Source organism: Choloepus didactylus, chromosome Y (genome assembly GCF_015220235.1).
Source record: "Choloepus didactylus isolate mChoDid1 chromosome Y, mChoDid1.pri, whole genome shotgun sequence".
NCBI classification, from domain to species: Eukaryota; Metazoa; Chordata; class Mammalia; order Pilosa; family Megalonychidae; genus Choloepus; species Choloepus didactylus.
In genome coordinates this window covers 25,325,913-25,340,575 of record NC_051335.1, presented here as the reverse complement: position 1 = coordinate 25,340,575, position 14,663 = coordinate 25,325,913, and the positions used below count along the sequence as shown (strand labels likewise).

At 39.9% G+C, this 14,663-nt stretch overlaps 1 pseudogene; it reads left to right on the top strand.

The window, feature by feature from the left end:
* Positions 1-6,776: 6,776 nt before the first annotated feature.
* Positions 6,777-7,121, top strand: LOC119524043 (annotated as a pseudogene).
* Positions 7,122-14,663: the final 7,542 nt, after the last annotated feature.

Genomic DNA, 14,663 nt, shown 5'->3' with positions numbered 1-14,663 from the left:
TGATGTTCTGACAAGTCACTGAATCTCTGTTGTCCTCGGTTTCTCTATGGGGGAAATAGTATAATTTCTTTATTCACTGGCTGAAATACAACTTGATGACAAAAAATTAAAGAGATTTTATTGGAGTTCCTCTTTGGGGAAAACATTTGAACCCTCCATTACTTCCATGTTACATGCCTAGACGATTCTCAGTCTCTGGAACCATGCATCCAAAATGACCACAGCCTCTCAGATGCCAACCAAGGGCCAAGGGTGTTGTGGTTTTTCAGCTCACCAGACCCCCTTCCTAACAGCCCCACAACTCAGCCTATTTCCAGTGAAGGGAGCTACAGTGTCTGGAAATTTCTCAGGGGTAAGAGATGCTATGATCCTGGAACTAGACCCAGAAAGTTTCTTTCCATCATGCTGAGGCAAGACACAAAATGTTTTGCAGCCCAGGTTTATGTTCCATTTTTAGCCCAAGAGAGATAAATAAGGTACATGAGAGAAATAATATTTATTTTATTGTGGTATCATATGCATAAACAAGGGAGGGAACTACCATATAATTTCTTATATAATGTATCACTATTGTTTGCAGAGACTATATAATAATCATAATAATGGTCTATGGATGGGACTTTATGACACCTTACCCTAGTGAATTCCAAACAATGGGCCAAAGCAACTCAGGGCACCCAGAATGGAAAGGTCAATGAATTGAAACCACACTGGTTGTTACTCATGTTTGAAGGGCTGCACCCATCACAGTGAGGGATCCCATTAAATATAATGGAACTGAAAAGCTGCACCAATACTTCCCTTTCTTTGTCCTAAATGAGATTAGAAAACTATGACTCTTACCCTTCTGAAAATAAATGTTTCATTTTTTCCTTTCAGCAACCTTTGGAGGGGCAAAGGGATCCTCATTCTATGAGTTATTCTGCTAGTGTTTAGTTTGAGGCTCTGTACTAGGTCTCAGAAAGAGAATACCAAGACCATTAAAGGCACAGTTTTTGCCTCCAAGTGGCCTAATAGTCTAGTAGGGGATATGGAAACACAGGAAAGCAACATGCTCAGGTTATGGAGAAAAAAGGCCAAGTGAGAGGCAAGAATGCATCAGGGCTTCAGGAAATCAAAGGAGTTTGGGGGTCCTTAGGCATTTACCAGGTGTGGTGGCCATGGGTGAGAAGTAGGACTCTGCTAAGCAGAGGTAAGAGCATAGAGAGCATAGGGAAAAAACCTGAGTTCAAGGAAGCACCAAGGCAAAATGATGAGCAATGTATTTCGGAGTTAGTGACACATACAGCATGGCTAGAGCTGAGGGCTTGCTCCAAGGGGCAAGCAAAATTTGGAGGGGATGAGTGGGGCCAAACTGGGGAGGCTTTGGAACTCGAGGATGTTTTACCCTCAGATTCTCATTCCCTACTTTATAAATATGGAAAAGAAAGCCACCAAGAGATCATGGCCAAGCCTATATAGAGAGCTAGATTAAGCAGTGACTCTTATGGTTCAGATGATAGCAACAATGAACATTTATATTCTACATTATGGGTCATGATATTCTTTCACATACATTATGCCATTTGTTCCCAGCAACCTATCCAAACCAGTGCATAACTGCACACATCTCCCTCCCTCCTAAAACAAACAAACCTGTTGGTTAAGTTAGTTGCCTTAGGGAGGTAGGGCTGAGTTGCTGGGGGGTGGGGGTGGGGGGGAACAGCAGCAGGGCCAACAGCTGGAGGCCAAATGAGTAAAGTGGTGGTTCCAATCCAGGCTGCATAAAGTGTCCTACTCCCATTTGCCCAGCATGTATGGGAGCCTGGCTGCTGTGTTCAAACCCACTCTAGACAGGGATAGTGCCTGCCACTTGAACACTTCTCTCAGAGCCAGCCTTTGAAACAGGCTAGGACAAGCTGAGTTCCTCTAAGTCAGGAAACTGAGGTCTGGAGGAAACCATTTCCATCTTTAGTTGACAAGCGGCCACTGAAGAAGCCCCAGATGAAGCGAGGGCAAACAGCCCAGCACACAGAGCCGTTTTACAAAGTCCAGTCACAAGCCACAGTTGTTTGTGTCCTGGCAGCACTGAAGAGGTCCTGAGCAAGGTGGGACTGAGGGTGGGGTTGTGAGGTTATAAGGTGTGAGGATGTGAGTACAGACTCAGGACAAGACCATGGACAGAGATCAGCAGCATCTTTAGCCAGATGTCACAGTGAAATGGAGGCCTATACCATGAGGCTGTGTTCCTGGGTGGCACCGCAGCTGTATGGATAATATATGGAGTGCTTGATTTGGATTTTGGAACTTCTTGTGTTGGGAACCACCAGAGTGTTGCTCTGTACAGTGTGAGCATTGTCTCAGGCACAGATTCACAGGCCTTATTCTGTGTGGCCAGTATTAGTAGTGACAAATGTGGACTATTGAAAATTGCAGGATAGTCTCGCAGTCCCAAAGAGAAGAGACACAGGCAGACTGAGCTCAGCCAGTCCTGGAAACGTCTGGTCCAGGGCCTCCTAGATTCTTTTACCAATGCTTCTTTGAGGAAAGGACCTCAAAGGACTCCTCTGCATATAAAATCTAATATTTCAGAGCGTACCCTGCTCTTTGATCCCCACCAACCCAGATAAAGGGAAGGAGGATGAACTGTGTTGTACTGGAAAAAGCACTGAACTTGTAATCAAATGACTCTGTGTTCTTCCCCTTTTAATGTGACCCTGGTCCATTTACTGTGTCTTCTCAAAGCCACAGTCTCCTTCTTGGCAAAAAAAAAAAGAGGCCAACAATAATGATCTCTACCTCACAGAAAACATTGAGAAAGTACATGAGTTAAGGTATATGTAACACTTGACAAAAAAACATGGCATGTAGAGGTGCATAACAAATATGTCTATTCATTCATGTTTTCCATAAGTTCCTGAAATCTCCCTTCCTGCAGGAAGGCTTTCCTGAGTCATTGGTGGAGAGAGCGTAAGTTCCCTTCTATCTACACTTGCAATTCCTACAACAGTCTCCTTTCACCCTGTTAATAGCTGCTGCTCCTGCTGTTGATGTTGATAATGGTGGTGATATTGGTGAAAGTGATAGTATAATGTGGAGAATAATGACTGCCGGAGACCATGTAATAAATAATATAGCTAAAAGGAGAGTGAGATAAGATTACTTGAGAAAGGAAACAGGAGTCTGGTTGAATTTTGAGCCTGGCTTTCCCTGAACTAGCTTCTTTAGATACATCCACATAAGCATTCATGCCAACCCCTCAAGGACATTGCCGTGGGGATTATGCAGCAAAATGTGTACTGAGTAGGTTCTGCCTGAAATGGAGGGTGTGTTCCAAAAGAATGAGAGTGCAGAACACGGCAGGAAAAGAGATGTTCCAATTCATCTGAAACAAATACTCCCTGAGCTTTCTCTTTGGCTGTATATGAACCAACCCATTGAAATCTAGGACACGTGGAGTGAACACACACTCAATGCAGCTATTCGTTCAGGGCAGTCAATGAGTGTCTTCAGCTTTGTTAAATAACAGGGCACCCCTCTTGTTTTTTCAAACCTCCAAAACCTTTAATAGCTCCCTAAAGTCTGAAGAACAAATGTCAAATTTTGAAACACTCCCAACCTATCTTTCCTGGTCCACATAGCTGATGCTCCAACTACATGGACATTTTTCATTTTATAACTCTATGCCTTTGCTTATGCTATTCCTTCAGTCTGCAAACCCCTTTCTGCTTCTCTGCATATCAAAATCCTTCTCTTCCTTTAAGGTCTAGTTCAAATGTTATATCCCTTTAAGGTCTTTATTTCTAGGGCTGCCACAACAAATTACCACAAACTTGGTAGTGTAAAACGAAATTTATTCTCTCACAGTTCTGGAGTCCAGAAGTCCAAAATCAAGGTGTCAGCAGGACTGTGCTCTACTTCAAGGCTCTAGGGGAGAATCCTTTCTTGCTTACTCCAGCTTCTGTGACCCCTGGTGTTCCTTGGCTTGTGTAGTATAACCCCAATCTCTGCCTCTACCTTAATATGGCCTTCTTCCCTGTGTCTCTCTCTGTGTGTTTCTCCTCTTCTTAAAAGAACACTCATCATTGGATTTAAGGCCCACCCAGTTAATCCAGGATGATCTCATCTTGAGACCCATTGCTTAATTACATCTACAAAGACCCTTTTTCCAAATAAGGTCACATTCACAGTTACTGAAGGTTAGGACTTGGACATATCTTTTGGGAGACCATCATTCACCCCACTACACCCCCTTAACTGAGAAAATATCCCCTTCTTTTGTCCTCACACAGCACATACATTCACTCATAAGAGCTTGCCTTCATTTTCCCTCTTATATTATAGGTGTGAGAATACAAGTCTGTTTCTCTGTAGAACTCATTGCTTCATCCAGTACCTAACAAATAGTAGGTATTGAATTAATTATCTGTTGAGATTCAAAGAAATGGCTGACTTACCTTGCATTTCCAGGTTGGAGAGAAGCAGCTGTGGAAGGCAGGCTGAGGGTAACAATGTACCATCTAACCATTAGAGTTATAATGTAGATTAAGTGCCTGCCTCTGGGAAAGTATTGGGCACCCTAGCACCAGGAGGCAACTGAATCCCCTGTAGTATTTTAGACCAAAAATCAAGGGTTTCTTGGGAACTCCTGAGTAAAACCATTCTATATCCCAACCTTAGCATATCTTTCAGCATTTATAGATTTGCTCAAGTGGCCATCACTCATTCATTCAATTAACTTAGCCCCTATGTGCCAAACACTAGGCTAGGTATGGTAAGGAGATATATAAATCCACAATATATGGATATTGCCCTTTATGTGCCTAGAGTCTATCCAGAAAGGAAAGACACATTAATATGACATGGTTAAAATTTATGGGGCCAGATGTGATCATCTGCCCATAGGTGTAAATGATAAGAGTACAGCCAAGGATAAGTTCAGAAAGCCCCTTGTCTAAATAGAACTTAGAACTACAGACTCAGCCAGGAAAGCCTAACATTTTCCTGAAGCATTCATTCTCGTTGGGCTTCTTGTGACAGAATGTTAATTACTCAAGATACATATTCCTTCCCCGTTTGATAGATCCCCATTCAATATGAGGTCACCCTGACAGGGACCACTGTCCCTACAAAAGTTTCAATTTCAGGGTTGGTGTGACTGACCCATACAATGGTGACAATAAACACCTGTGCCCTTTACACTTTGCAAGAATGGCAGAGAGGTACGATAGACACAGGCTCTGGAATGAGGCAGATGTGGATTCAAACATTGAGCTTTGTGACTTTGGACAAAGAACAACTCTGAGACTCATTTTTCTCATCAGTCAAATGAGGATAATAATATCTATCTTGTGAATATTAGTGGTACTGTGTGTAAAGTGTTTGGTTAATATATAGTCAATGAATGAAAGCTATTATTATTATTGTGCTGTCAGGAGGCTGCATAGTGAAAAAAGCACAGACTTTGGAGTCAGACATAGGTTTCAATCCCATTTCTGATATTTACTAGCTAGATTTCATAGATTTCTTCTGAGAAATTGACTCCCTTACCCCTTGAATTGCTATCTAGGCAGTGTAGTGTAAGGGTTAGGAGCATGGTCTCTGGAATTTGAATCCTAGCTTTGCCATTTTCTGTGTGATTTTGAGTAAATTACCTAACATTTCTGAGCACCAGTTTCATCACCTGTAAAGTGGGAGGAATAAGAATAGTATCAATTTCCTAGGATTGTTGTGAGGATTAAATGAGTTAATTCATGTCAAATGCTTAAAACTGTATCTGGTAGATAGTAAGATCTCAATAATAATGTTTCCTAAAATACTTTCCACATTCATCATCTCATTTACTTCTCACAACATCCCAGGAAATATATACTCTCATTCTCACTTCACAAAAGAGGAAACTGAGGCTCAGGTTTCTTCAAGTTCATATAGGTAGTAAGTGGCAGAGCCCAGACTGAAAGGTGGTTTTCTAGGTAGCTATAATGCCTCCCTCCTCTCCTCCACTTAAACCCTAATACATACACTATTTCTTGGTGCCTTTTTTTAATACCACACAGTGTCTCAAGTGTGTCAAGAACTCATTCTGGAAATGCATTTAGACTCATGCTCAACAAATATGCTAATGAGCTTTGACTTGCCGACCTGTTAAAGGATACAAGTCTTCTGAATACTCAGCTACATAACATCTCCTATGAAAGCAATATCCAAAACTTTCCCCCTTTGCAGAAGTCACTGAGAATTGCCTTACCAGGGAAATCAGAATCCTCTTCCTCTTCACTTTTGGTCATTTTGCCAACATGCTTTCACTTTTGTTAGGTTTTAAAGCTCTAAGATATTAATTTCCACAAACATATTTGCAACCCAGAAAATTTGGCTAGAGACGTACTTCTGTAAAGAGAATCCTAATTCTCTATTGACTTCCATTATAAAATTTAAGGTGTGTACCTATGGAAACTGTCCCCACAATGTGCTGAATCAAAAGCTTGTGGTGTGCAGTTGAGTATTTTCCATGTAAGGAGTAAAAGGGAGTGAGAGTTTCTGAGCATCTTCCAACATTGACAGTCTCTCGCCCTTACTATTTTGTTAGAATATGTTGGGGAGAATCTTTTTGTGAAGGTATCGAGAAGGAAGGGAGCCGGTTTCTCTATTGGGTCAGGCGACCAGCACCTGGGTCAGCTGCCTGGACCACAGCAGTTGAAGTCAGCAGGGGAGAGAGCATGTGTCTTTACAATCAATGGGCATTTTAGATAAAGAGATACGTTATGTATAAAAGTGGACACTTTCCACAATAAATTAAAATGGCCAATTCTTTAAGAGAAGTACTGAATCTTTATAAAAATCCAACATATCTTGGAAGAGACTATTCGAAAGGAGAGATTACTTTAAGAGGCATCTGAAGAATGTTTTCCTTAAAAACAAAGACGTGAAGGACCCAGAGAAGTTCAAAGAACTTATTGGACGGGGTGAATTTATAATGAAAGAGCTAGAAGCCTTATCTCTTTCTTAGGAAATACAGAGCTATGAAACAATGCTACTTTTCAGATGTCAACAAAACTGATTACTACTATAATTTAGCTGAAAATCAGTGCCAGCTGTTTATCTATAGCAAATATTATAAAATCATTCTGAATCAAAATGGATAAGGTATACATGTGTAAAAAAATACTTGAGCTGCCTTATTGAGCTAAAGTTAATTCTATTCATATGAAGAGCTTTATCAGCAACTCTCTATCCTCAATTTTTATACTACAATAGTAATTTAGCTCTATGATGTTACCAACTACCAATTATAAATTTAAAAATGAACACCCAATTATGGAATGAAATATAAGAAAAATTTTCTTTCAACATTATTAGGTTTTAGCCAATTATTCTTAGCCCATTTCTCGATTTTACTGACAGAAGAATGCTATCTAATGTATATTTAATTAAGCAAAATAATTTCTTAAACATTTATTTCCCTTAACTTTTAAAGGAGTAACTTATTTTTTACCTATGGTACATTAATAGCATATATTCAAGGTTCACAACAAAACAAATAGCACCTAGTAATGATTTAAATGCAATCACAGAAATAATAAAATGTATGGAGCCAGACTGACTTTTGACTTTGAAATAGGCTGCCAGTGACTGGCATTAGATTCATATGTCTTCAATTATTTCCAATATTAATTTGGCTGCTGGATCCCTTTGGCCCTTAAAACAAACCACCTGTTGTGTATCAGTTAACTTCTTTGGTAAATGTAATAGAGGTGAGGCAAGATGGCAGCATGGAGAGGTGTGGAATTTAATTAGTCCTCTAAAGCAACTAGTAAATAGCCAGGAACAGCTAGTATATAGTCTGGAACAACTTTTGGGGGACATCCATGACACACATCATACACCAGCCTAGAATTGGTGGAATGGCTGAGATCACAGCATAAACTGTAAGTAAAGCTACCCAAACTGTGGAGCCAGTGCCTCTCCCCTGCTGGCATGGTAGGGTGAGCTGAAATACTTCCCTCTGGAAAAAAGAAGTTGGTGGCAACCTGGAGCAAGGGCAAGTAACTCAACCAAGCTCCAATTGCAGTTCTAATTAACAAATATGTACTACTTAATACAATCTACAAGCACAGATAAACCCAGAGCAAACATGAAAAGAATTTGACATTCCTCCTGACAGAGAGGAGACAAGGCTGGTGGACAAAAAAAAGCATAAGTAAAAACAGAGGTTTTTGGAGACCACTGAGCTCAGAATACTGGAAAACAGCTGTGTCCAAGAAAAAGGGCACAGAGAACCCAGTACCAACACCAGTCAACCGGTGAAACTAGGGTGCTGGGGACTGTCTCTGAAAAGGAGCCTTTGTTCTATTTCCTTTTTTTTCTCATTCTGAGCAGCTCATTAGAGAAAGCCTCACGCATTTATAATTGTCAGCACTGACCCAGGCAAGGGTGGAGTTAACAGAGTCATTGAGACAAAGGAGGAATCCAAGTGTAGAAGATAACTCCCTAAAGGGTATATCTTCCCCAAGAAAAGGGAGGTGGGGCCCAGCTCAAGTGGCTCCCGTCCCTTGGAGAATTCAGACCCCAGGGCATAGGGGAAAAAAACCCAGAAACAACTTAAGGTTGGCTTCTGACACCCTCGGCCCTGGTGAGGACAGGGTACACTGAGAATTAAAGGGACTGCACCTCTTTACAAAAGTGGGGAGCTGCGGACTTACAAGTGCCACCTGCTGGACAGGATAGGAAAAGGACAGCATCTAGAGGTCTCACAGGAAATTCTGATAACCTGCTCCTTAGGGAAACTTAATACTGATTCAAACTTCCTCCTGAGACCTGGGTCCATTTTGTCTGGGAAAATCCTATTGGGGTAACCAAGGAACCCAGATGCCCAGGCAACAAAAAATTATGAGTCACATTAGGCAAAATGAAGATATGGTCCAGTCAAAGGAACAAACCTACACTTCAACTGAGATACAGGAATTGAAACAACTAATTAAAGATCTTCAAACAGATATGCTAAATCAATTCAAGAATCAAATCAATGGATTGAAGGAAGATATGGCAAAAGAGATGAAGGATATAAAGAACATATTGGGTGAACATAAGGAAGAAATTAAAAGTTGAAAAAACAATTGGCAGAACTTATGGGAATGAAAGGCACAATTGAAGAGATGAAAAACACAATGGAACCATAAAACAGCAGACTTGGAGAGGCAGAAGAAAAGATCAGTGAGCTGGAGGACAGGACATCAGAAATCAAGCACAAAAAGGAACAGATAGGGGAAAGAATGAAAAAATATGAGCACGGTCTCAGGGAACTGAATGACAACATGAAGCACATGAATATACATGTTATAGGTGACCCAGAAGAAGATGAGTAGGGAAAAGTGACAGAATGAATATTAGAGGAAATAATCAATGAAAAATTCCCAACTCTTATGAGAGACATAAAATTACAGGTCCAAGAAGTGCAGCATACCCCAAACAGGATAGATCTGAATAGACCTACACCAAGACACTTACTAATCAGATTTTCGAATGTCAAAGACAAACAGAGAATTCTGAAAGCAGCAAGAGAAAAGCAATCAATCATATACAAGGGAAGCTTGATAAGACTAAGTGCAGATCTTTCAGCAGAAATCATGGAGGTGAGAAGGCAGTGGTATGATATATTTAAGATACTGAAGGAGAAAAACTGCTAACCAAGAATTCTATATCCAGCAAAACTGTCCTTCAAAAATGAGGGAGAGATTAAAATATTCTCAAACAGACCTGAAGAGAGTTTGTGAACAAGATACCTGCTCAACAGGAAATACTAAAGGAAACACTACAGGCAGATAGGAAAAGACAGGAGAGAGAGGTTTGGAGCACAATATTGGGTGAAAGTAGCACAATAATGTAAGTGCACTGAACAAAGATGACTGTGAGTATGGTTGAAAGAGGAAGGTTAGGGGAACATAGGACACCAGAAAGAAAGATAGAAGATTAAGATTGAGAAAGTATAACTTACTGAAACCTAGAGTGGTCAATGATTGTGATTAAATGTACAAATATGTTTTTACATGAGGGGAACAAATGAGTGGCAACTTTGCAAGGTCTTAAAAATGGGGTGATATTGGGGAAAATACAATTAATGCAAACTAGAGTCAATAGTTAACAGTAACATTGCAATATGCTTCCATTAATTGTAACAAAGGCAATACACAAAAGCTAAATGTATATAAGAGGGGGATATAAGAGAGGGGTATGGGATTCTTGGAGTTGGTGGTGTTCTCTGACTTTTTAGTTCTATTTTATAATAATTTTATATTTTCTTTTGTGGCTTTTTAGTTCTCATTTTCTTTTTTCTTTTTCCTTTTTTGCCTCTTCCTCTTTCATTGTGGAAAAAAAATGGAAAAGTCCTTATATAGATAGTGTTGGTAAATGCAAAACTATGTGACTATACAGGGAACCATTGATTGTTCACTTCAGTTGGAATGTATAGTGTGTGAATAAAACCATCTAAAAAATAAAAAGAGGGATACAATTGCTGGAGAAAATGTGGAGAAAGGGATGTACCTAATCACCATTGGTGAGGAAGTAGAATGGTGCAGCCCATCTGGAGGGCAGTGTGGTAGTTCCATAGGAAGCCAAGCCATATGGCCCTGCAACCCTGTTATTGGGTATATACTTGGAAGAACTGAAAAGAGGGACATGAATGGACATTTGCACAGTGGGGTTTGTGGTGTAAGCATTCTTATTTGTGGTGAATGGAGGTGGCCTAAGGGTACATCAACTGATGAATGGAATGGCAAACTGTGGTGTATATATACAATGGAATAATAAGCTGCTTCAAGAAGGAGTGATGTTGTGAGGTGCATAGAAATTGAGGGCAGTATGTTGAGTGAAATAAACTACAAATGAAAAGAAAAACATTATAATGCCTCACTAATTTAGACTAAGTATAATGTGCAGGCTCTGAGAATTGAGTCTGAGAGCACAGGTTGTCAAGGGAAGGCTTATTGTAAAGGCTTCTAGATTGTAAGCTCTTATACCAGTTACATCTATTTCTGAGTTGTAATGGTTATTTCTAAATTCCGAGATACTGAACTCTTTGTGTATAATCTGGTCTGTCCCTGGAACTTTTGGTATCTGTGTGACACCTGAGATTTAGAGCCAGAGTCTGGAAGCTATGAATGTCAGCTTTACCCCATACAGCAAATGTTAGGGAGTCTGAAAAAGATATTGACTTCAATTAGAAATATGAATGAAATGGACTTGGTTAGGACTAAGGGAAATTAGACTAAAGGGCAAAGGATGATAAGGATTGTGTGTTTAAAACTTCAACTTCGGAGACCAAAGAAGAGATGTTTATTAGGTGCAAAATCTATGTTTTTTGTAACACTATATAATTTAAATTGTAAGGTCATTTTATTCAAGCAACATAATTACATGGAACTTTTAATAGGAAGCAAAGTCTGGTTGGTTTTTACAGGTTAGTGTGAAGCCCCAATATATCCCAGAATAATTTGGGCAGAGAATAAAGATGTATTTGCAAAACGCCCTTGAGGGACTGGGGGAAAAGGTGGAAATATTAAATTTCCTCACCTGGGGAATTAGTGATATTCACACAAGCATTGGGGACTACCAGTTTAGAAGGCTGAGACCTCGATCTTGGGGCTTGCCCTTATGAAGTTTATTACTGCAAAGGAGAGGCTAAGCCTACTTAAAATTGTGCCTAAGAGTCACCCCCAGAGAACCTCTTTTGTTGCTCAGATGTGGCCTTTCTCTCTAAACCAACTCTGCAGGTAAACTCACTGCCCTACCCCCTACATAGGACATGACTCCCAGGGGTGTAAATCTCCCTGGCAATGTGGGATATAACTTGTGGGGATAATCTTGGCCCTGGCATTGTGGGATTGAGAAAGCCTTCTTGGACCAAAAGGGGGAAGAGAAAGGCAACAAAATAAAGTTTCAGTGGCTGAGAGATCTCAACTAATGTTGAGAGGTCATTCTGGAGGTTATTCTTATGCATAATATAGATATCCCTTTTTAGTTTTCAGTGTATTGGAATAGCTAGAAGGAAATACCTGAAACTGTTGAACTGCAACCCATTCTTGAAGATGATTATATAGCTATATAGCTTACACTGTGTGACCATGTGATTGTGAAAGCTTTGTGGCTCCCATTCCCTTTATACATTGTATACACAGATGAATAGAAAATAAGGACAAAAAGTAAATGAGTTTTAGGGAGATATGGGTGGTATGGGGTGTATTAGGTTTTCTTTTTTACTTTAAATTTTATTCTTATTCTTTTTTCTGTGTAATAATGAAATTGTTCAAAAATTGATTGTGGTGATGAAGGCACAAATATATGATGGCACTCTGAACAATTGATTGTACCCTATGGATGATTGTATGGTTTGTGAATATATCTCAATAAAATTGAATTTAAAAAAAACAAAACAAAGTATAATATTATTCTGTTCTCTTGTCATAAAGACAGATTTTTTTTTGCATCTACTTCTAAATGAGTTAACATGACTTTGGACCTAAAATCTAACATAGTTTTAAGTTTAAGTAAATGCTTAAAACTTTTTGGCTCACAGAACCTCTCATAAATCAAGAATTTTTCTAACTTACAATCTGCAATATACATATATTCTATATTATATATATTATATATGATATAGGATATATATATATATATATTCATGAGTGTACTACAGTGCCTGTGGCTTATAAATTATTCCATAACATTAACAAGGCAAATGTTTCAAATTTCCATTAAGAAATACATACTATCATAGTCACCATAACTTGTGTTGTTGCATTACAATAATTAGGAGCAGTTTAGTTCATGACAAAAATATTACAAATTTCTGATCACTTCACAGCACATACTCCTACAAACATTTAACAGTTAATTTTGGGAGACAGAAGACGACGGTGGCATAGAGAGGAGTGGAAACTAGTTTGTCCCCCTGGAATAACTAATAAACAACCAGGATCAACTAGTAAATAATCTGGAATGACTGTGGGGGGGGGCAAACCTGACCATCCACTCATCATACATCAAACTGAATTGGGAGGAATGCCTGAGATTGCAGCATAAAATTTGTAAGTAAAAACTGGATCCAAACCAGGAGCCCCCTCCCCCACATGGCCCAAACTGCAAAACCTCATGGTGCTAGAGAGCAGTGCCCTCCCAGCAAGTGAATATAGCTCAGCTGAGCTCCAACAGGGGTTTTAATTAACAAACATGGACTGTTCAATGCAAGCTATGAATCCTAAACAAGCAGAGGGTTTTAGAGATGACTGACCTTGGAGAGCCAGAGGGTGGCCATGGACAGGCCCTGAAGGGGGCTTTCTGTCCCTCTTCTGGCCCAGTGGAGAAAGCCTCAGCCTTTTTCAGTTCGCAGTGCTCTGACCCAGACAAGGGTGGAGATAGCACAGGCAGAGAGAGACCATTCAAATGCTAATGACCTCTCCCTAGGGGGGTATCTTCCCTAAGATGAAAGAGGTGGGGCACAGCTCTATTATCTGCCTTGCATTCAGAACAGGACCCCAGAGCCTGGGAGAAAACAGCCACAGGCCACACCTCCTTACAACTCTCTGGAGCTACAGGCTAACAGGTGCCACCTGCTGGACATAAAAGCACAGTGACTTGAGGCCCCACAAGGTGTGTCAATCTTCTAAGACACCCTGAGGGAAACTGGATACTATTCCCTCCTTCCAAGACAGGAGCCCATTCTGGTCTGGGAAAACCTGATTGGGGTAACCAAGGAAACCAGATGCCTAGACAACAAAAAACTACAACCTACAGTAAGAAAAATGAAGTTATGGCCCAGTCAAAGGAACAAATTTACACTTCAAGTAAGATACAGGAATTTAAACAACTAATACTAAATCAATTCAAAAAGTTTAGGGAAGACATGGCAAAACAGATGAAGTGTATAATGAAAACACTGGGCGCACATAAGGTAGAAATTGAAAGTTTGAAAAAACAACTGGCAGAATCTATGGAAATGAAAGGCACAACACAAGAGATGAAAGACACAATGGAAACATACAACAGCAGATCTCAAGAGGCAGAAGAAAACACTCAGGAACTGGAGAACAAGGTACCTGAAAGCCTACACACAAAAGAACAAATAGAGAAAAGAATGGGAAAATATGAGCAACGTCTCTGGGAACTTAAGGACAAAATGAAATGCAGGTACATATGTGTCATTGGTGTCTGAGAAGGAGAAGAGAAGGGAAAAGAGGCAGAAGCAATAACAGAGGAAATAATCAGTGAAAATTTCTCATCTCTTATGAAACACATAAAATTACAGATCCAAGAAGCGCAGCATACCCCAAACAGAATAGATCTGAATAGGCCTACACCAAGACACTTAATCATCAGATTATCAAATGTCAAAGCTAAAGAGGGAATCCTGAGAGGGGCAAGAGAAAAGTGATCCATCACATACAGAGGAAACTTGACAAGACTATATGTGGATTTCTCAGTAGAAACTATGGAGGCAAGAAGGAAGTGGGGTGATATATTTAAGATACTGAAAGAGAAAAACCACCAACCAAGAAACCTATATCCAGCAAAACTATCCTTCAAATAAGAGGGAGAGCTTTAAATATTTTCTGACAATGACAGAGTTTGTGAACAAGATACCTGCTCTACAGGAAAAACTAAAGGGAGCACTACAGACAAAAAGGAAAAGA